General features: G+C 40.9%; 1 protein-coding gene across 25 annotated transcripts in view; it reads right to left on the bottom strand.

Annotated features, from left to right (window-relative positions):
* The window catches only part of EPB41L2 (erythrocyte membrane protein band 4.1 like 2), a 267,535-nt gene that overhangs the window by 193,558 nt on the left and 51,958 nt on the right, over positions 1–22,019 (bottom strand). For 16 of the 25 annotated variants that reach the window (XM_027086522.1, XM_027086469.1, XM_027086457.1 and 13 more), the window contains one exon: positions 13,747–13,870. The exons of 6 other annotated variants lie outside the window; for them this stretch is intronic. The gene's annotated coding sequence lies outside the window, so the exon portion shown is untranslated. The remainder of the gene's footprint in view (positions 1–13,746; positions 13,871–22,019) is intronic. 3 more of the 25 variants (XM_027086485.1, XM_027086504.1, XM_027086479.1) reach the window with 2 other exon arrangements.

Genomic DNA, 22,019 nt, shown 5'->3' with positions numbered 1-22,019 from the left:
ACAACATTTTGAATATAATAAAAACTACTGCACTGTATACTTTAAAATGGTGAATTTGTTATATCAATTTAATCACTTTTTTTAAAAAAAGAAAAGAAAAGAAAGAAACCTTGTACTCTTTAGAAATAAAGAAACCTTGTACTCTCAGCCCCAGGCAACCACTAATCTATTTTCTGTCTCTATAGACTTCACTATTCTAGACATTTCACATAAATGGAATCATATCATATACAGCCTTTGGTATCTGGCTTCTTTCTCTTAGCATACTATTTTCAAGGTTCATCCAAGTTGTGGTATGTATCAGTACTTCATTCCTTTGTATGCCCAAATAATATTACATTTTATGGCTATAGCACATTTTTGTTTATTCATTCATTAATTGATGGACACTTGTATTGTTTCTGATTTTGGATTATTATGAATAATGCTGTTGTGAACATTCATGGTACAACTTTTTTTTTTTTTTTTTTTTGCGGTACGTGGGCCTCTCACTGCTGTGGCCTCTCCCGTTGCGGAGCACAGGCTCCCAGACGCGCTGGCTCAGCGGCCATGGCTCACGGGCCCAGCCACTCCGCGGCACACGGGATCTTCCCGGACCGGGGCACGAACCCGTGTCCCCTGCATCAGCAGGCGGACTCTCAACCACTGCGCCACCAGGGAAGCCCCCATGGTACAACTTTTTGTGTGGACATATGATTTCACTTCTCTTGGGCATATACCTAGGAGTAGAATAGCAAGGTTAAATGATAGCTCTGTGTTAAGGTTTTTGAGGAACTACCAGACTGGCTTCCAAAATGGCTGCACTATCTGACATTCCCACTTGCAGTGTACACGGGTTCCAATCCCCCGAATGTTTGGCTGCGGCCAAGCAGGATAACCACTAAATGTTGCTTGAAGATAAATTTGGGGGCCCTGAATTGGAAAGGAGAGATAGTAGAAGCAGGGACAGTCTAAATGGAAGGCTACATAAAAAGGTTCATGAAGGTGAGGGAAACAGGGAGAAGTTGGTCACAGGGTACAAACTTTCACTTAGAATAAGTTCTGAGAAGCTAGTGTACACCATGGTGACTACAGTTAATAACAGTGTACTGTATACATGAAATTTGCTAAGACAGTGGGTCTTAAGTATTCTCTCGCCAAAAAAACGTAACTGTGAAGTGATGGATGTGTTACTTTGATTTTAGGAATCATTTCACAATGTATACATACATCAAATCATCATGTTGTACACTTTCAATATATTACAATTTTGTCAATTATACCTCAATAAAGCTAAGAGAAAAACAGACTTGTGTGGAAGCAGCAGTAGCAATGATGAATAAAGGACTGATATTTTAAAAGTTTCAGAGAAAAAAATCCATAGGCATTGATGTCTAAATAGACAGTAGATAAAGAAGAGGCACAACTGAAAAATAATGCCAAGCTTTCCAGCTCAAAAGACTGGAAGGTTCAAGATTTTGGAACTTTTAGGGACACTGAGTTTGAAGTGATGATGTGACATCTAAGTTCCTGGAGAGGATTCCAAAAATCAAAGAAAGAGATGATGATTTGGGAGAGAATAACCCTACTTCTAGCATTTGTTACTATTATTAATCTTTTACCTTAGTTCCAAACAAGTGACTATTCTTGAAAGTTTGGGTAATACAGTAATAGAGAAAAAAGCATCTTAAGAGCTAGGATTTCCTTAAAAAAAAAAAAAAAAATACTTTTTGACTGGCAGAGCATCCAAAAGGGCTAGAACTAAATAAAAGTCTGCATAACAAGAATGGAGTTAAAGGTACTATAACAACCAAACATGGCTGGCAGATGGAATCTACCTACTCAAGCAGATACAGCGTCACCTACATGTGTTCTATGAGGAAATATTCAGAAGGAAGTCTCAGTATATTAGGTTAATCTACCTAAGGAACACTGGCTACAAACGCTCAACAGGGCAAGATAAGTGCTAAGAAAGAAAAGATAGGAAACCCCGTATCAGATTATTCAGGAATTATTCATTCATTCAGCAAATAATTAAGAGCCCATTGATTGTCAAACAATTGTGAACACAGACGTGATAAGTGCCTTTGTGGAGCTTATAACCTGATGAGGGAGAAAGGCAAAGCAAAGTCAGTCGGAGAGGGGTGAGGTATATCTAAAGAGGGAGGAGAGGGCCCAGTGGAAGGAAGAACCATAGAAGGAAAGATACCCAGAGGAAGCTATATCTAAATGAAGACTTGAGAGTAGAATATTGCTGGCAACATGCACATAAGTCCTGACATATGAGCAGGGAAACCCAATTAGTAAGTTAAAGTCTAGAACAGCAAGAACCTCATAAGGTAAAAGCTACGTCACAAAGTTTGAGCCTGTTCTGAAAAGCAAAGTGGTACCATGAAAGGATTTTAAGCAGAAAACTAAAACGACTTTAAAACTACTATTCTGACTACAACATGAAGAACAAAAATTTTCTTAAACTAGAGGGGAAAAAAAAAACCCACGAAGACCAGACAGAACATTACATATTTGTGCAGACAAGAAATGATAGCTGTATTAATGTTTAAAAAATAAAATATTAACAAATGGGTAGCCACAGTCTCTGCTCCCTCTCCCCCAAAGAGAATTCTGCCATTGTAATTTCAATTCTGAAAGCAACTTGACTGATATACTGTGGGATGGGCTCAATTACTAGAGAAAAGAATAGATCTACAAAGAACACAGGAGAGACTCAAACTGTAACTGAGAGAGTTGGTGTTTATTGTTTGGGGGGAGACTGGCTGAAGGGAGGGAGTATGAGGGCTGTTTTTAAACTGTGATGAGGAAGAATCAGAAAAACTCATAAAGTGATGAAAAGAATTTTTAAGTTTTGCTGTTATAATGGAACCACCTTTTGGTTTTTCAAGAGACCAGAGTAAAAACATAAGTGGTTTGTCAATTCTTTGTCAATGTTGAGACCTGTGTTTCTTTGGCTACCAAAGTTAAAACTGGACCATGAGGGCTTCCCTGGTGGCGCAGTGGTTAAGAATCCACCTGCCAATGCAGGGAACACGGGTTCGAGCCCTGGTGCAGGAGTGCTGCAGAGCAACTAAGCCGTGCAACACAACTACTGAGCCTGCGCTCTAGAGCCTGCAAGCCACAACTACTGAGCCCGTGTGCCACAACTACTGAAGCCCGCGTGCCTAAAGCCTATGCTGTGCAACAGGAGAAGACACCGCAATGAGAAGCCCATACACTGCAATGAAGAGTAGCCCCCAGGCTTCCCTGGTGGTGCAGTGGTTGAGAGTCCGCCTGCCGATGCAGGAGACACGGGTTCGTGCCCCAGTCCAGGAAGATCCCATATGCCGCGGAGCGGCTGGGCCCGTGAGCCATGGCCGCTGAGCCTGCACGTCCGGAGCCTGTGATCTGCAACAGGAGAGGCCACAACAGTGAGAGGCCTGCGTACCGCAAAAAAAAAAAAAGAGTAGCCCCCGCTCTCCACAACTAGAGAAAGCCTGCGCACAGCAACGAAGACCCAACACAGCCAAAAATAAATAAATAAATTTATTTAAAAAAAAAAAAAAACTGGACCATGAGAGAGCTTAGCTTTGTGCACGTTATAGTATCTGAATAGAGAAGGTGTTGGTGGAAGGAATGGATAAATTCAAGAAATATTCAATTGGTAGAATGATAAGAATTTGGCAACACGGGAGTCAAGAAAGAGATAAAGAAAGAGCAGTTAATTAGGCAGCAATGTCATTCACTGAAATAGTTAACAAAGGAGGAACAGAGGGTTTGGAGACAAATTAATGAGTTAATTTAAATTAGTTAACAAACAAAGAGGTATAAAGGAATAAGTCAATAGTGAAGATAAAATGGACTCGAAGAAAAATACTCAATCCAGAGGAAAGCAGGAAGAGAAAAAGAAAGAACAGATGGGACAAACAGAAAACAAAGAGCAACATGGTACTGGACAACACCACCAGCAATTAGATGAAATGTAAACGGCCTAAATGCACCAATTAAAAGACAGATTGTCAGAGTGGGTAATAAAAGTAAGACCCAATTCTACGCTGTGTACAAAAAAATCTACTTTAAGTACAAGGACTGGGAACAAGAGAAATGGCGTGAAGAAGCAAAGTGCGATTTGTACAGAATGAATTGTGATGGCAAATCAAAGAGATGGCCCTAGACAGCAGAAATGAGGTGCTCTGTTTACTATAAGATTAAGGGGGAAAAAAGTCTAGAAAAAGAATTCATAACACTATAAATAACTGTGGTCCATATACTATGTTAGGGTGTAAGTAAACGTCCTGAAGGTGCTTAAAACCTAATTATACATGTAAATTTTTGTTACTAAGCTGGATAATCTTGGCTCAAAGTCCATGACGTGGAAACACCAGCAGCTTTGAACCTAAAATATGTCCATTTTAAGGCTGTGGTACTCCTTTCCTTTCCTACCTTATTTCCACTTTCCCTTTCTATTAGCTAACCTAGTAGAACGGGCACTTCCACGGCTGTCTTCTTCCACACCTACACAAACCATGCTGGTAGTCATATGGGGGGTAGGAGACAGCAATTTAATCTGTTACACCAAATACGCATTTACAGGGGCTTTAAAGTTTACAAAGCCTTCACCTCTTCCCAATTACATTCATATTTAATAAATTTAAGCTAAGAGACTTTTGACGTGTCTTATTTATCTTTTGTATAATAGAAAGCTCTTGTTATTGGGTACCCACATTTTATTTTGCTTGTCGTCATAAATCTAATGCTATAGTAATATTTTTGTTCTTTGACTCCCAAAATGCCTATATTCTTTAAAACAGCAATGTCCAATGTTATTTGAACTTCACCACGTATGTACTTCTTTCTACCAAATTTTAAGATTTGAAATTATGGCCAAAAATTATCAATGAACATTTTGAGGGGTTGTGCTAATTACTAGGGGAGGTGGGAACAATATGAAGACCTAATATGCTTAACTTGTTATCTTTGTTTTACTCCTCTTTAGAAAAGGATATTTAGCATTTGCAAGAGAGAAGCATAAAAAATATTTTTTCAAGCTTTTATTCTACGACTGTGAAAAGTTCACATCATGGTTATAATTTGTTTCTCTTGGATCTAAACATACACCCACCCATTGGCTTCAGAAAAATGCTTGGAAAGAAACCCTAAGACAGTTATACTTCCTGGAAATTTCAACTGGGGAAAAAAAAAAAAGTATCCCTTCCCTGAAGGGATAGCCAGTAGCAAATGATGCAAATGTTCTTTTGTATTAATACCAATTTGTAAAAACCTATTCTTACACAAGATACATTCATTTGGGCTTCCCTGGTGGCACAGTGGTTGAGAGCCTGCCTGCCAATGCAGGGCACATGGGTTCGTGCCCCGGTCCGGGAAGATCCCACATGCTGCGGAGCGGCTGGGCCCGTGAGCCATGGCCGCTGAGCCTGTGCATCCAGAGCCTGTGCTCCGCAACGGGAGAGGCCACAGCGGTGAGAGGCCCGCGTACCGAAAAAAAAAAAAAAAAAAAAGATACATTCATTCATTCAACAAATATTTCTTGAACAACTATTAAGAAGGTAATTTACAAATGGATTCTCCCTCTCACATACTTGATACGTGGTATGATTTTATTAATTATTAAGCAAAATGATTACGAAAATTTTATTTATCCAGTTTTGCGGGGCAATTCCCAGTCCCCAGAATGCTTCTCTCTGCTACTGACTGGCTGCCTCTCCATGTGAACAGTCAGATTCCTAGGGGCAAAGACTGCAATCTTACAACCATATCCCTCAGAGCCCAATATAATACTTGGCATACAGTAAGGTAGCCGAAGGAACACTTGAATGAATGAATGAATGGATGGATGGATGAATCATATTCATTAAGTAGTGCAAACAAAAATCCCAGTAAAAGAAGAAAATAAACTCAGTACAGGCGTCACTCCTGATCCTTTCCTCTCTCTTCATCCAGGCTCACTTTGTTGTCCTTTTCTCTATAGGTATTTCTACTGCTGAAATGACCATTTTTGAATTCCTGGTATCAGTTTGCCTTACTGTGAACTTATCGGCAACGCAGTCTTCTTCCTCATCTTTGAACGCCCAGCCTGGTGCACAGTAAGACTGGGCACAAATTTGCCTCATAATAAAGAGCAACAAATACCAAAGACACCTCCTTAAATCAGTATTGCCAAGTTTCAGATTATTATTGTGTAGTAAAAACAATGTACTGAACTAGTAACAATGAGATTTACTATTAAAATTAAGTTAAATAAATGTTTGATCCTAGTCACTTGTACAATAAATACCACCCAAATCATAGCACCAGATTTTACTGAACAGAAATACACAAGTGCCTACTGGAGTTGGAAGTGTCACCTAGAAGCCATAAATAAAAGAAATATGAAAGGAGGCTTCCTCGGGCAGACACCTTTAACTGAGGGTAAAAATCACCAGCACAAATACCCAGGGAAATCTGGTAATTCTTCAGAAAACCTGGTGTGTAATGTTTCTAAAACACAGATATTTGTAATTATGCCTCTTACTTCAAAAAAATAATAGCAATGAAAATTTCTGAAAGGCTTCCAGTGGCTCTGCAGGGAGTACGGAGACCAAACTCCTCAGTATAACTTCCTGGGTTCAGCACCGACTGGCTCCAATCCAGATCTGCAGCTCGTCTTCTGCTTCCCATGCCCTCTCACACACACCCTGAACTCCAGCTATACCAGCCTCCTCAACACGAAATGCTTCCGTGTCCTCATTAATGCTGACTCTCCTCTGTCTAGACTGTCCACTTCCCCTGTCTACACTTGAAGAAAAAAAGAAAAAAAAAAATCCAACCCAAGCTTCCAGGTATAAGGTTAAAAACAGGCAGTTTGTGACCAAACCTAACAATAGCTCTGTTGCTGATTTTTAAACCACAGAACACTCAGATTAAAACTTTGGGGGTGTGGATGGGGATCAAGTTATTTGTGAATTTATGGTACACACACTCTCTCACAAATCACAAGGCTCTGAAAGAGAAGTCTGGTACATGGCAAACCAGCCCAGCAGAGAGTGGCTACCACTCCAGCCATACCCACTGGCAGAGAAAGCAGGATGCCAAGAATGGCCAAGTGAAACTCAAATGGGCTAAGAGTAATGCAGTCCCTCCCCCAAGACGGCCCTGGGGTCTATGTGACTGATGAAGGCACTCTTCCCAGGGGACAGAACAAGGGGCAGTAAGATCTGATCAGGAATCACACTTCAAGGATGAGCTATGCCCAGAGCAATATTTATGGCTATGCGACAGGGCAGGGCAGAGCACTGTCCAGGGGGGAAATCTGAACAATGCAGCTGATCACTGACAAATGATCTGGATGGAAATGAAGCTACAGGAATAAACATCACCAGTACACCGTGTTCTATGAGACAAGTCATTGCAACTAGATGAAGTAGGTCAACAGGACTTTGTATGGTCTGTGCTTCGGGAGGGAAGGACTGTACCTGCAGCTGACCTATGTAAGGTGATATACACACAAATATACATTATACTTAAATGTATAGAAATGTGTGTGTACGTACATATATATTAGTCAAAAAGGGTAAAATGTAGCACTCCTAAATAATCAACTTAGCTGCCATACCTAACTTCCCCCTTTGTCACCATCTCCCTGATCTTTTCCTCCCACCATAGTCAGCCACGCTCTATAAAGAATTTGGCTAGTTCTATTCAAGCCATTTGGGTTCAGCCATAATTCAGGTATCTCATATCCTCCTCCTTAATCCCTTTTTATCTCTTCCCATTATCCCCTGTAATTCCATGTTAACTATATATATCAGAACATCTAATTCAATAAATGTTGAATGAACAAACAAAACGGCACAGTTATAACAAGATAAGGAAATTTGTTTCTGCTCTCTTATCATCTTAATATCAAAAGTAATATTCTTCCCATTGGATCCTAGAGTAATAAGAACCAGGCTTGAGGTTCTTCTTGTCTTCTGGAGAAGGACTGGTCTGAGTATCCACCAATCGCAGGGAGAAGGTTTCCTCCCACCTCAACCTTTAATTATATAGGAATACCCATGTAAAGAAAGTTTATTTCTGCCATGGAGTTTATTGTAACAGGATCTGTCCTGTACCAATTGTATATTTATTTTTAAAAGAAACAGATGGAATGGGATGACACAGGGCTTGGTATCACTGTCTAAAACAAGCCCAGCTGATGGCTAGACATATACACACACTGTAATCCCTGTGTACCTCTGCCCCAGACGACAGGAGTCGGGCCACAGCAGAATCAGCTCTTGTTGGAAATCAGTGAGCCAGCTGTCCAGGACAAGCCAGGGCTTATGTGATCAGATCTTTACTTGTTTCAAAGGCTTCTTAACAGTTCTAATATAGACTTATTATGCTTTTATGATCCTGGAAAACATCCAAAATGATTAGCCTATCCTTTTCTGACTCGTATATCTTTAGGCAATAAATGCACGGACTTTCTACTAACTGAGAACTTTCAAGTGAGTCCATCTAATGCATGAATGCCCTACGGACTAACATTCCCAAAATTAAGTACTACTATCTTAAGGATTTACAGGACTTCCCTGGTGGTGCAATGGTTAAGAATCCGCCTGCCAACGTAGAGAATGGACTTGAAGACACGGGGAGGGGGAAGGGTAAGCTGGAACGAAGTGAGAGAGTGGCATGGACATATATACACTACCAAACATAAAACAGATAGCTAGTGGGAAGCAGCCGCATAGCATAGGGAGATCAGCTCAGTGCTTTGTGACCACCTAGAGGGATGGGATAGGGAGGGTGGGAGGGAGACACAAGAGGGAGGAGATATAGGGATATATGTATATGTATGGCTGATTCACTTTGTTATAAAGCAGAAACTAACACACCATTGTAGGGCAATTATACTCCAATAAAGATGTTTAAAAAAAAAAAGAATCCACCTGCCAATGCAGGGGACAGGGGTTCGATCCCTGGTCCGGGAAGATTCCACATGCTGCAGAGCAACTAAGCCCCTGCGCCACAACTACTAAGCCTACGCTCTAGAACCGGCGAGCCACAACTACTGAGCCCGCGCACCTAGAACCTGTGTTCCATGACAAGAGAAGCCACTGCAATGAGAAGCCTGCGCACCTCAACGAAGAGTAGCCCCTGTTCACCGCAACTAGAGAAAGCCCACATGCAACAATGAAGACCCAACGCAGCCATAATAAATAAATTTATATTAAAAAAAAAAGAATTTACAGACACAGAAAACAAACTTACAGTTACCAAAGGGGAAGGGAGGGAGGAATAACTGGGAGTATGGGATTAACAGATGCACACTATCATATATAAAATAGAAAAACAACAAGGATTTACTGTATAGTGCAGAAAACAATATTCTATATCCTGTAATAAACTATAATGGAAAAGAATTTTTAAAAGAATATAGATATATACATATGTATAACCGAATTACTTTGCTGTACACTTGCAATTAACAATACTGTACATCAACTATACTTCACAATTTAAAAAAAAAGTTTAGATACATTCACTGTATTTTTGCCAAGGAAAAATAAGCAGGTTTAAAAAGATAATGCTGGGGCTTCCCTGGTGGCGCAGTGATTAAAAATCTGCCTGCCAATGCAGGGGACATGGGTTCGAGCCCTGGTCGGGGAAGATCCCACATGCCACGGAGCAACTAAGCCCGTGTGCCAAAACTTCTGAGCCTGCGCTCTAGAGCCCACAAGCCACAACTACTGAAGCCCATGCGTCTAGAGCCTGTGGTCTGCAACTGTGTTCCACAACAAGAGAAGTCACCACAATGAGAAGCCTGCGCACTGCAACAAAGAGTAGCCCCCGCTCACCGCAACTAGAGAAAGCCCGCGTGCAGCAACAAAGACCCAACGCAGCCAAAAATAAATAAATAAAATTAAAAACTTTTTAAAGAATCATTTAAAAAAAAAGGATAATGCTCTGATTTTAACCTATGTGTTCACAGATAAAACACTGGAAATGCTCAACCAAAACGGTAACAATGGTTGTTTCTGAACGTGGGCAATGGGAAATTTTGCTTTATTTGTATTTTTCTATATCACCAAGTTTTCTCCACTGAACATATTATAATTAAGAAATATCTTAATAGATTAAGTCCATTAAAATAAAAAATATGAAGCTTTCTCCCTTTATTTCTATACTCCTGCTTTAGCACTTTTAAAGCAGTACAAAACAGGATGACTAAGTCCCAGCAAAGTTATAATAAACTGGTCATGTGCCATGTGGTATAGATTTACCTAAAACACAGAGGTACATTCATGCCATTCTTCCTTGAGCTTGGCACTGTCTACAAGAAATTACTCTAAGAAGCACATGCTTTCAGACACTGTTACATCAGAGGCCTTTTTTTAAAGTTAGATTTTAACTGGATTTAAAAGAATGAAAGGAATTTCCTGGATTTTATCAGGGTAATTTCCCAAAAGATTTTTGCCCCACTTCTTACTACAAGGATTAAAGCCACTTAGCAAATTAGACTGTGTACTTGCCACTTAAAATGCTATTCAGAACATATAAATTAAGAGATCTTTAAAAAGCAGTACATGTCAGAAGAAGTTGTTTTAACAGTTTCCTATGAAGTTAGTCAAAAAGCATCAAACATCTGAGTGCAGGAGGGGTCTACTTTCAGACCACACAACACTATAGACAGGGAACACGTATCTACATTGAATCAGGAAAGAACCTTTCTTTATTTTATCATCATATGACAAGTATCACTGTCAAGTTTTCACTACAACTTCATTAAAATACCAAGCCATACACACACACAATTTAACACAGCAGCAAGGAGGACAGCGACATATTTTTCAGAACTGCAAAATGGCATCTGCAGAATGTCTCAAAGGAATGACAAAGGCACTTCTTTAGCCCAAACAAAGAGAACAATGTTTCCACTAGGACATTACAGGACTATTTTATTTCAGGGGGGGAAGGCAGTAAAAATTAACACAAAACAGAGCTCAACGTGTAGAATGACAGTCTGTGGAGAAGAATTAAAAGAAACTATTGAGAATACAAGTTTCACTCATTATAGTACCGAAAAGTAAAAGAGTGCTTAAAGTTTTAAAAGTTGGGTAATTTCAAATTGTAAATCTGAAAAGAAAAATAACTTTAAAATTAGAAATATAAAATTACAGATCAGTTGAATTAACGATGTTAGATTCATAAACACTGTGCATCTATAATTCATTTTGTTTAAGAGATGGCTTATAAATAAGCTATGCCAGCACACTTATCATTTCGCTTAACTTCCCAAAGACATTGTATTAAAAATGTACTGTCAATGCCTCCATTTTACAGATAAGGAAATTGAGACTTGTAGATGTAAAATGACTCAGTATAAAATGATTCAGTAATGGGCAGATGTGAGTTTTGATTCCAACTCTTTCACTTATTAGCTATGAAATTCTGACTTTCTTTCCAAGACACCTTACTTTGAATTTCAAGACTAACAACATCAAATAATGTTCACAAGGATTAAAGACAAACTACTGTCAAAAATGGGACAAGAAATGTCCTAAAATAGCATACTGAAATGGAAGTAAATGCTTAATAAATTGGAGGTAGAGAGGAAATTGGGATACACCCACTCCATCAAGCAATGTCTTCAAAACACTGTTATGAGAAGGGCTTAAGAAATGCCTTCAGAAAAATAAACCAGCAAGAGAATGCCAAGAGCCAGGATTAATTACAAAATAAATATCTAAATATATTTGGTGGAGAAGGTTCCTCACATTTACCTGAAGTGTATGTACTTAGTTATCTTCAGTGGAGAATGCCCTAAAAAACAGTTTGATGGTTTTTATACTGTAGGAAAAAAACGCAGTTATAATTACAAACAGTAGACTCTGATTAAAGTAAGTAAAACCAATAAATAAACTACCAACAGGTAAATTTTTTCTCATAACTAATAGTTTCTCATAAATTTGTTAGCCCTACTTTGAACAGGGCTACCCACCTCATCTTCCTAAACTCCAGTTCTGATCACATAATTCACCTGTTTGGAAAACCTCAGTAACTGCAGGAAAAAAACCCAGTCTTCCACCTGACATGCAGGCCCTGATACTATCCATGATGATTTCTATTGTTGAGGAGGGAAAAGCCAAGAGACTCCAGGCTCACTCCTCCAGACTCTTCTGAGAAGTGAGCAAACTGAGAAGCATGCCCATCACCACCACCATCGGGCAAAATCCAGTTACCAGGCTATGGCCTTGCCAAAGACTTCCCTGCCATCCTTCCCTCCTCCAGATGCCCACATCACTCCCTTCCCCGCTTCCAGAGCTCAGCACTTTTCTACAGTACTGGCCCTATGCCCACATCTTACCCACCATACTTAACAAGTCTGTCTTACTCATCATCTCTGTATCCCCCAGAGCAAAACACACACCACTTTGTACAAAGTTATGCTTAGTCCATTTGGGTAGAAAAAAATGAGGGCATAAGAAAACACCTCTAAAAACAGAAACCGAGGGCACCTATTTTTCCAAACAATTCCAGGCATCATCATCTTATTTTTCTCTTATCCAAGATAATCACCTTAATGATTCAATAAAGTAAGCCTAATATTAAACTAAACGACACTCTGATGGAATAAACACTATTTTGGCACATTTATAATGAGAAATCTCATGCCATCTTTTAAGATTCATACGAGGAAAATGTGAGGAGTGTAGGACTTACTATCTTCACCTGCATGATTGGTTCTCAGGGGTTAAGACTGACCTAAAAGGTTGTTATCTTCAAAAAGGTACTGAATTCTAAGAGAAGCAAGAAGAAAATAGAAATGGCTCTGAAATAAGTCCTATGATAATATGTTTTGGGATATACAGTCCTCCTGAATCATGTAAGTTTAGGTCTGGGAGGTGCCTGAAAAAATAATGTAGCCAATCCTTTGTATAACAAACACCAAAGAATCTAAGAAATTCTAAACTGAGCTAAGTGACTGAGGGATTTTTTTTTTTTTTTTTAAAGAATATTGTAAGAAAAGGCAGCAACCTAACCTCCTGGCCAGGTATTTCTCATTTGCATGAACTTATTACATCAACCAGGTGATGAGCTCACGTTTCTGAATGAATTTGCCCCTCAGCATTTTCTCAAATGCAGCTCATTTTCCCAAAACATGCTTTCCTCTTGGTTTTTCCTTTCCCAATGCACCTCAGGCTTAAAAACAGTAAAAAAAAAAAAAAAAAAAAAAGTAGACTAGTGGCTACCTTTTTTTTTTTAAAAAAAACTACAAGCATTGCCATAATCTCTCCTTCATGCAAAGCATTTATCAGATGGAAGTGTGCAAGATCTTCCTTTCACCGCTCAAGGTGGCACAGAAAGTGAGGGCGGAAAGCAGGAACAAGGAAAAAGTGAAGAGGTACCCGCGCAAGAAAGCAGCAGCCGTGCCTATCAGACCGAAGCCGTAAGACAAGAAACACACTATTTTATTCTTCTGGAACACTTAAATATATTGTGTAACAGTCACAAAGAACTTTTAGGATATACCTATATAAACACAATATAAGTTTATCTTCCAGAAAAGCCAACCAACCCAAATACCAAAATCTGGACCGTGTCTCAACCAGCTCTGCGGCTGGTACCTCACTGGTAGTCATCCTTTACCTACCTTTGCTGCATAACAGGGCCTTGTGAGATAGAATTCAGGGATATTCATTCCGTCTTAGGAGAATGACACTGTAAATAACTTAAATACCACTGCCTCTCATGTGGTCAAAACAGAGCATCTAAAGAAAAACACCGACTCACATTTACCAGGAATGGATTCACTGGGTAACCACCCGAACTCCTCGGAACTCACACGTGAAGCCCAGCTCTGCGATCACTGCTACCACCTTGCTCCCACCTGCTCGCTGGCACGATCCAAGGACGCCTGGATTAAGATAAACGCCTTAAGTAGCAGTGCTGACACAATTCAGTTCCTAACGCTTATGTCAGAAGCGGCCCAGCCCCAGGTCAGGAAATAATACGACTGATATTAGAACCCACTGGTAAACATAAGTATCTTTAGGAGGTAGTGTTCCTTTTCCAATTGTAAAATTAATTCCCAAATTATTTTCCTCTTTTCACTGAACCAAACAGAAACAGGTGGAAAATAACTCCAAACAGCTGGAAAGTATGCAGAGCCATTATTACTTAAATATAATGAATTTAAAAAGACTTCGCAAGACAAATAAGATCACACTCTAGCAACACGAGACTTCTTTAAGGGAAAAGAACACACTTGTGTGCGCACACACATCATACAAGTGTACTTGGTCCCTGAGTGACGCGGGTGCTGCCAGCTCCTAGAATTGGTCTCCTTTTGCATCCCACGTTCTACGTCCTAACACTTCTCCACAGTGAGCAAGTTGGGTGATGGGGAGGCCTCCACACCTATTCTAAGGCAAGCAGCTTAGAGACAGGAAAAAAAGGAGTTGATCAAAAAGGAGATTCTTCACACTACACTGAACAAACTTTTTGGAATAAATTAAGCACAGCATCATAAGAAACGCAGAGCACTGCCAGAAAAAAAAGAAAGAAACAGACTTTTCTTAATTCTGTTTCTTCCTACTTTAGTCACTCAGACTATTTCCATTATATTCCTCCAACACTTAAGCTGTCATCTCTAGTGGAATTTCCCCACCCACCCCAATCATTTGAAAAACCTCTGGAAAAAAACCAAACGTATAATCAACTTTGCCAAATGACATTCAGATTTTGTCCCCACCCTAATATTTGGCTATTCATCCTTATTTCTCGATCTCTTTCCATTCTTACTCCCTTTCCTTCTTCCCCCAACTACAAATATATCCCAGCAATTATTTCCTTTCTTCCCCACTCCCTACTCCTGAGATTTTCAACACTAAGTTTCTTCATCCCACCTTCAATTCTCTCAATACAAAAAGTCAAGAAACGTACAAAATCATAAGTCCTCAAGATGCAGAATTTAATACGCTGAAGACTTCTTGTAGAGAAATTTTTCCAAGAAAAACAAAAACAGGATTCTCCATCACCTACTTTTCAGACAGCCCTCCAGGAGCCCTCCCGTCAGCTGTTTTATATGGTTTCTTCTAGATTAACTAAGGTCAAACAGAGGTGACGGTGAGTCTGAGGCTGCGCGTGCCAGTATATTGTCTGAATCCATAACAACTGCCTTAAAAAGGACATCTAAATACCCACTGACCAAAGCAATGTGCAAATCATGCTAGACTTGCTTTTTCTGCAGAGATATTCCTGAAATCCGCATTACCCGCAGGATTATCAACTCAGAGAGGAGAGAGGAGGCCATGTTCCCTAATTTGCCTTAACTGCGTTCAGAACTCTTTTACCAAGTTTTAGTAATAATAGGGTGAGCCTACAAGGTGCTCTGCTACTACTATGGAGATGAGACAAAGCAGAGGGGAGAGAGGTAGAAGGAAAGTAACAAGACAACATCCTTGTCCTTGAGGAGCTGAGAGTCCAGACTGCTCGTTCACACAACCCCGTGGAAAGTTAACATTCATAATGTGCCCACATTTCAAGATAACAGTTGAAGAAATGCCGTTAAGACTTGTGTGAGAAATTGCCAAAGGAATTATACAGCTAAGAACTACAGGAATTCAGCAAAATAAGGCAAATATAATTCCAGAGTAGAAGAAATCTGGCATAGGAGATGATAACTAACAGTTTGGCAAAACCACTAAAAAGTTTGAAGACATTTATTGTTTTAACATGGCAGAAAAGAAACACTTCAGAGACACTTATGCTTAGTGTAAAACATACATTTTTCAGCTTCACTCCTTTCAGGTTCACATCAAATAATCCTAGAAGAGCAGCAATCCAGCCATCTCATAATGGTTTCTAAACTTCTCCAAATCACTTGGGGCAAATTAATTTAAGTACACAGGTGTGTTTGTGTAGTCTCAGTGTTTCACTTTTTTTCAGACTCAAAGTTATATGAGATGGATTAAATAAATTCTTTGGGGCAATGCTTTCTAATTTATCCTAGAGGATAATACTTCACAAATTTTCACCAGTAAAATAGGCAGAATGGGATAGTTAAAAGTATACTGGGCTAGGTGGAACCAGTTCTAATTCCAGCTCTGAAAGTCATGGGAATTAAGAGCAAGTCATTTAACTTCATTTTACTAAATTTTCTCATCTATAAAATAAAGACAGGGAGGATTCATTACCTCTTAAAGTACCTCATAGTTCTAAAGTTCTACATTCTAAAAAAACTACTTGGCATGGCAAAACCAAACATATAGTATGAGCCCTACTTTGTGAAATGTATACAAATGTGCATTTACTGAAGTATTTAAACCACTGAATGTACGGTTATAAATAATAAAAACAATATAATATTAAGTGATTATGTCTGAAAATAGGAATGAGGCTGGCTTTTATTATTTGTTTCTCTGTATTCCAAGTTCTATTCACAAACACATACATTTATCGTGAAAAAGATTCAATCCCTTGAATCCAAGCTTGACATTTGGAATCAGAGCTCTTCAGCCTCTACGAAATACACTGGAAATCAGAGTTCTCTTGGAAACATGACAGGTCCGTCTTGGATTAGGGGTAAAGTAGGGGGGGAAAGCCCCTCAACTTTGTTTTTCCACAACTACTTTTCTCATCTAGTCTGAATCCCCTCCTCTGTCCCTACCCTTCCCCGTAAAAATCTCTTGGGAGTGACTGAACGCGAGTAACCTAAAACTGGAATTTCTGGAAGTGCGTGGTTTTCCCAAAGCACTGTATTTTCATCTCCCTACTTCCACACACACACCCAGAATTGGATTTCATACTTATTTTGCAACAAAACCTCACAGCAGTACTTAAACGTCCTTTAAAAAAAAAAAAAGAAAGAAAAAAAAAGGCATGGGCAGCCTATATTGGAAAAAAAAAAAAGAATGATTTGGCACCTGTGGAGGTGATGTCATTACCAGCCATGGCTCTGAACTGTCTCTGGAATGCAGCTTAGGCCACCCAATGCTATTTAACATAAAACACAGTCTTTCCTGGCCCAAGAAACCTCGCAGTCACACTTGACTGTACCCTGCTTAGGAATCCAGCATTTACAACTTTTTAGCTTTAAACATTTCGTAGAGCACAGCAGATACAATCAGCACCATCCCTGAAGGTCAAACTTGAGCAGCTCTAAACCGTTCTTTAACATCCAGCAGGCCTGAGAAGGACTAATTCTGCATGCCTGTCTATAGGCAATCCCTGACTCATGATCGGCCAGATTTTGAGTCACTGCCTTGGGGGGAAAAAAACCATACATGCACGCCAACCCAAGATGAAGTGAGGACTTGGTTGGGGACAGAGTGAGCACACTGGGGGAATGAGATGAGGATGACCAAAGTGAAGCTGGAGATGAGAGCCTCAATCCTCATTCTGTAAAATGAAGCTAAGAAAATCTAATTCCTGGCTATCTGTACAGATAATATAGAATGACGGTTTCTGACATAAAGTAAACTCTAAGTAAATGTTAGCTATTATTATTTTTCCCCCGCAGAAACAGTCATTAAAGGGAATATTAACTCCCCAAGCCTGCTTAAGAAGGTCCAATTAATCTATAACACACCTGAAAGTACTTGAAAACTTAACTGCAAATTTTAACACTTCTAAGGAAAACACACATAAGGAGTTTCAACTAAAACACATTTGCTCCCCAGAAGAATGAGTGAGGGATGACCCTTTCTGCCATCCTTCATTCATACTAGACAGCCCGATGAAGAATCCTGATCCCAACACTGCTCCAGCCAGGGGCCCACCCAGAGATCGGGTACCTGACCAGGGGTTGGCATAGCAACTCTTGGAAACTGGGAATAAAGATCTGCGGGAAACTGGGCCTCTGCCCAAACCACCTAACTCCCCACTCCACAGTGCCCTGATCCCTTGTTAAGAGCCACGGAACTGCAGCCACCTGCTTCCCACTGCCAACGCCTGACCAACATGGTCCAATACGAAGGAAAACGAAACTCTCCACCTCCCAGAGTTCAGTCTAGAAAGCCACACAAGGCCTTACAATTTACTGTCAAGATTTTACTACTCACAGCAATGGGAGATGGACCAGGAACATCCAGATGTGTTTGTCTGCTTCACGTTTCTAAAGGCAAAGCCAAGATCACACTGGGATGCTAATGCTAATGTTTTTTTAAAAATCATCAAGACAGCAGAAGGAGAAAGAAGCCAGAACTTCTATCTCACAATTCCCACAACTGTCTGCTTGATCTTTTACTGAGTTTTGTCCCCTCACAACCCTCTAAAAATTAATTTTCAATTTTCTACGGCTGATTACGTGTTATGTGGTCACCGTAACTCTAAGTTGCAGAAAGCTCTCTCCCTATGACCCAGAGCACATCAAAAGCCCCCTCTCCTCACCCCGCAGCTTTTCCAGAATTACAGGATCTTGGCGATGACCCACACGCCGACTCTTTTCCAATCTATTTCCCTCAGTCTGACAGGGAAGCTCCACAGACCCAGCGTTGAGCCAGAAGGTCAACCAATACCTGGGTCATACTTTTCTCTACCACCCGACCACGTGTCGTCTCCACTAGGGGAGAGGGGGGCTGAATCCCAAACCTGGAATGCATTCCAAATTGAAATCGTTTTTATTACCCATACTCCTACCTACTCCTTTCTCTAAGGCACAGAGCAGAAGAGCAGAGGGTGTGTGTGTGTGTGTGCGTGGGTGTGTGTGTGCGCGCATGCGTGTGCGCACATGCGTGCACGTTGGTTCCTACTTTAAAAGTGAACCCCATGATCCTGCCCTCCGCACCCTCAGTTACCCATTCCCACGCTTCCCAAACACTAGCTTTCAATTTTTTTGTGACCCAGAGTAAAACATTAAATCCCAACCCAGTTCACAAATACACAGTAAACACACCCAGTTTTAATGGAAACACAGTTTTCAAATGGTCGCTCTGATCAGGCCTAAAGCCTAAGCCTAGGCAGTCTGTGCCAAATCCAGCCCCAGCCCCTCTCCGCAGTGAGCCTTCTCCCTGCCAGCGGGCTGCCTCAGCGGAAAAGGGGCACCTCTTTCCTTCCACTCCCCTTTCTCTTTCTTCTCCCAAGGGGAAGATTCATGCAGTGGCAGAGCTCCGCTCCAGCCAGGGAGGTGGATCCAAGGTACGATAACTGCTGATGGAAAGCTTCTCCCAAAGGAGAAGCCTTCTTTTTTCACTTCAGGTAAAATTCTGTGTAGGCTAGATAAGGCCCCAACTCTCATGTTGTTTATTCATTTTCTAAATGCCAGCCATGACCTTCTAAAATGATTTCTTGGAAAATCCTGCCCCAGACCTCTATATGATTCTACCATTACCTCATTTTCGTTCGTCCCAACCTCTGATCCCCTTCCGCCCTGCTTCTTGAACCACCACCCCCAACTACTTTGGCCCTGAGCAGCCTGTGCCTCCACCACCTTCCCGCTGCCCTGTCTTCACTACCCTCCTTCCGCGGCTTGGATTCCACGGGCCACCACTAGACCCTCAGCTCCCAGCCCTGCTGTCCTCCAGCACATCTGTGTGCTCTGCGGCTCCACCTAACTCTGGCCCTACTTCAGCCTTGCACCCATGCCGCCAAACAAAAAACATGTGATGATGATAACTTTTCTCCAAATTCACGGCCACGAACTTTAACAGGACTCTTAGAGATCTCCAGACATATCCTACGACAGTTTCCTAGTCAACCCACACCGCCACTCACCTGAACATAGATTCCACACTTACACATAAAGCCAAAAACATGACAGACAAAAAATATATGACACTGGATATTGCATCTTCCTATGATCTCAGCCACAATCTTACTACAGCTGTCCTCCAATAAGGAAAACCAGAGAGTGTTCAACAAAGTCAATGTTATAAGAAATAAAAAAGTTACTAACCATTCTTTTTCTTAAAAAATCTGCCCAGTACAAGGCTGACTTCCAATATTAACACGTTTAAGGGCATTTAACCATTAGAGAAGAAAAGAATAAGTCTTGGTTTTCTCTTATCTTACAAAAATGTTTGGTAATATTCTCTCCTCAATTCTCTTACCAAAGTAGTCCATGTACAACTCTGCCCTGCCTCTCTAATCACTGTCAGGCATAACAGTTCATTGTCCAAATATAATTTGTTCAGCCATGCAAACACCTGTGCAATCAGGCATGTTCAATTTGCAAGGGACAAGTCCAACGGCATGGCCACAGCGATAAGCACTGGTGCCTGGCTAGTGGGCCTTTTGCTGAAAGAAACAGCTTTTCCCATAATTATCTCTATTTTGAATCAAAATGTCTAATAAATGTTTTTATGTAATTCAACAGAAAGACAAAACAGGTGCATTACAGAGTTGCTGTTTATTCTAACCAGGCCACTAACAGTGGCACTCAGGCACATAATAAACCCCAGAGTAAAATAAAGCTGTGTCTCTTGAAATTCAAGGGCCAGGAGAAGTGAAAGCTAAGGAAGCAAATTTGCCCAAGGAGGCAATAAAAGGTCAAGACCAGAACTCAATGTGCTGTAAGAGAGCTGCCACAGGGAAATCACTGCAGGGTTTCAAGGGTTATTTCTATCACTTTAAAACTCAGTTCCTGCGACTTCCCTGGTGGCACAGTGGTTAAGAATCTGCCTGCCAATGCAGCGGACACAGGTTCGATCCCTGCTCCGGGAAGATCCCACGTGCCGCGGAGCAACTAAGCCCGTGCGCCACAACTACTGAGCCTGCGCTCTAGAGCCCACGAGCCACAACTACTGAACCCGTGTGCCGTAACTACTGAAACCCACGCACCTAGAGCCCGTGATCCACGCCAAGAGAAGCCACTGCAATGAGAAGCCCGTGCACTGTAACGAAGAGTAGCCCTTGCTCACCACAACTAGAGAAAGCCCGCACACAGCAATGAAGACCCAACGCAGCCAATATCTATCTATCTATCTACCTACCTACCTATCTCAGTTCTTGCTGGAGGGGGGCCGTACACGACCTGACTACTCAGTTGAGAAATCTAGACTGAAATCACATATGCCAGAAAATAGGCAGATTTGAGAACATGCAAAGGCTATATGGCCTTCAGAGCAAGAGGGTAATTTAGCTTAGAGGAACCTCAGGTCAAAGACATGAACACCACTTAGACCTGCAGATATGGCCGAGGCCACGGGCTAGCCTTCCCGCCTCAGTCACCCAGACTGCTAACATTTAAAAAAAAAAAAAAAAAAAAATGTGCACAGCACAAACAACACCAATAAGGTCATGTTAACATAACAATTCCCACCCTTCACTTACTTAGGCTCCTTTCCCAGCCCCTGAGTTTCCAAAGCTCTACCAACTGTCTTCTGTTACTGAGTTTTAAGATTCCTAAGGTGTTTCTTCCTCCTCCCTCCCCCTCCTCCTCCATTCATCCACTCCATGTGTGGGGAATGGCCACTATATACCGAGCACTGTGCTGGGACACATAACCTAGTAAGGGCCGCAGGAGAGGAAGCCAATGATTACAATTCACTCTGAGAAATACCTACTTAAAGCAACCTGCAAAAAAGCAGACGAGCAGAGAATGATGGTGAAATCCATCTCTGACGGATGAAGATGCAAACAAAGGAGGTACAGCATCCCAAGTACTTGCAAAGACATCAAGATACGGTACAGGTTGCTCCTTGCAACTTGTTACATTTAATCAAAATCACAAAGGTTAGGCCCAAGAATTCACAAGACAAAATGCAAAAGTCAGTCAATTTCCCTACCAATATGACAGCTATGCGATAGCTACTGGACCTAGAGATTTCTTCTTTTTCAGATTATCTGAAAATTCCATTCATCCATTCTATTTGTTTTCAGTTTACAAAAGCTAGTCAACAGTTGGCACTGTAGGTATGTGTGGGCCTATGAAGATCACTCACAATTGTAACCTCTGAACTCAATATAACGGTGAGAGGCACACTACGATCTTCATCCCAGTCAAAACTTTGGTGGGTATTCCTTCCATTCTTTTGCTTTTCTCCCACCCCAAGCTAAGGTATTTCATGTACCATTCTTAATAGGTAGTCAACTAATCCTGGCTAAGATAATGGCAGATAATAGTT

This window comes from Aethalodelphis obliquidens, unplaced genomic scaffold, assembly GCF_003676395.1.
Source record: "Aethalodelphis obliquidens isolate GAN/ISIS:26980383/991018 unplaced genomic scaffold, ASM367639v1 scaffold3, whole genome shotgun sequence".
NCBI lineage: Eukaryota > Metazoa > Chordata > Mammalia > Artiodactyla > Delphinidae > Aethalodelphis > Aethalodelphis obliquidens.
This window is presented reverse-complemented; position numbering and strand designations above follow the sequence as displayed.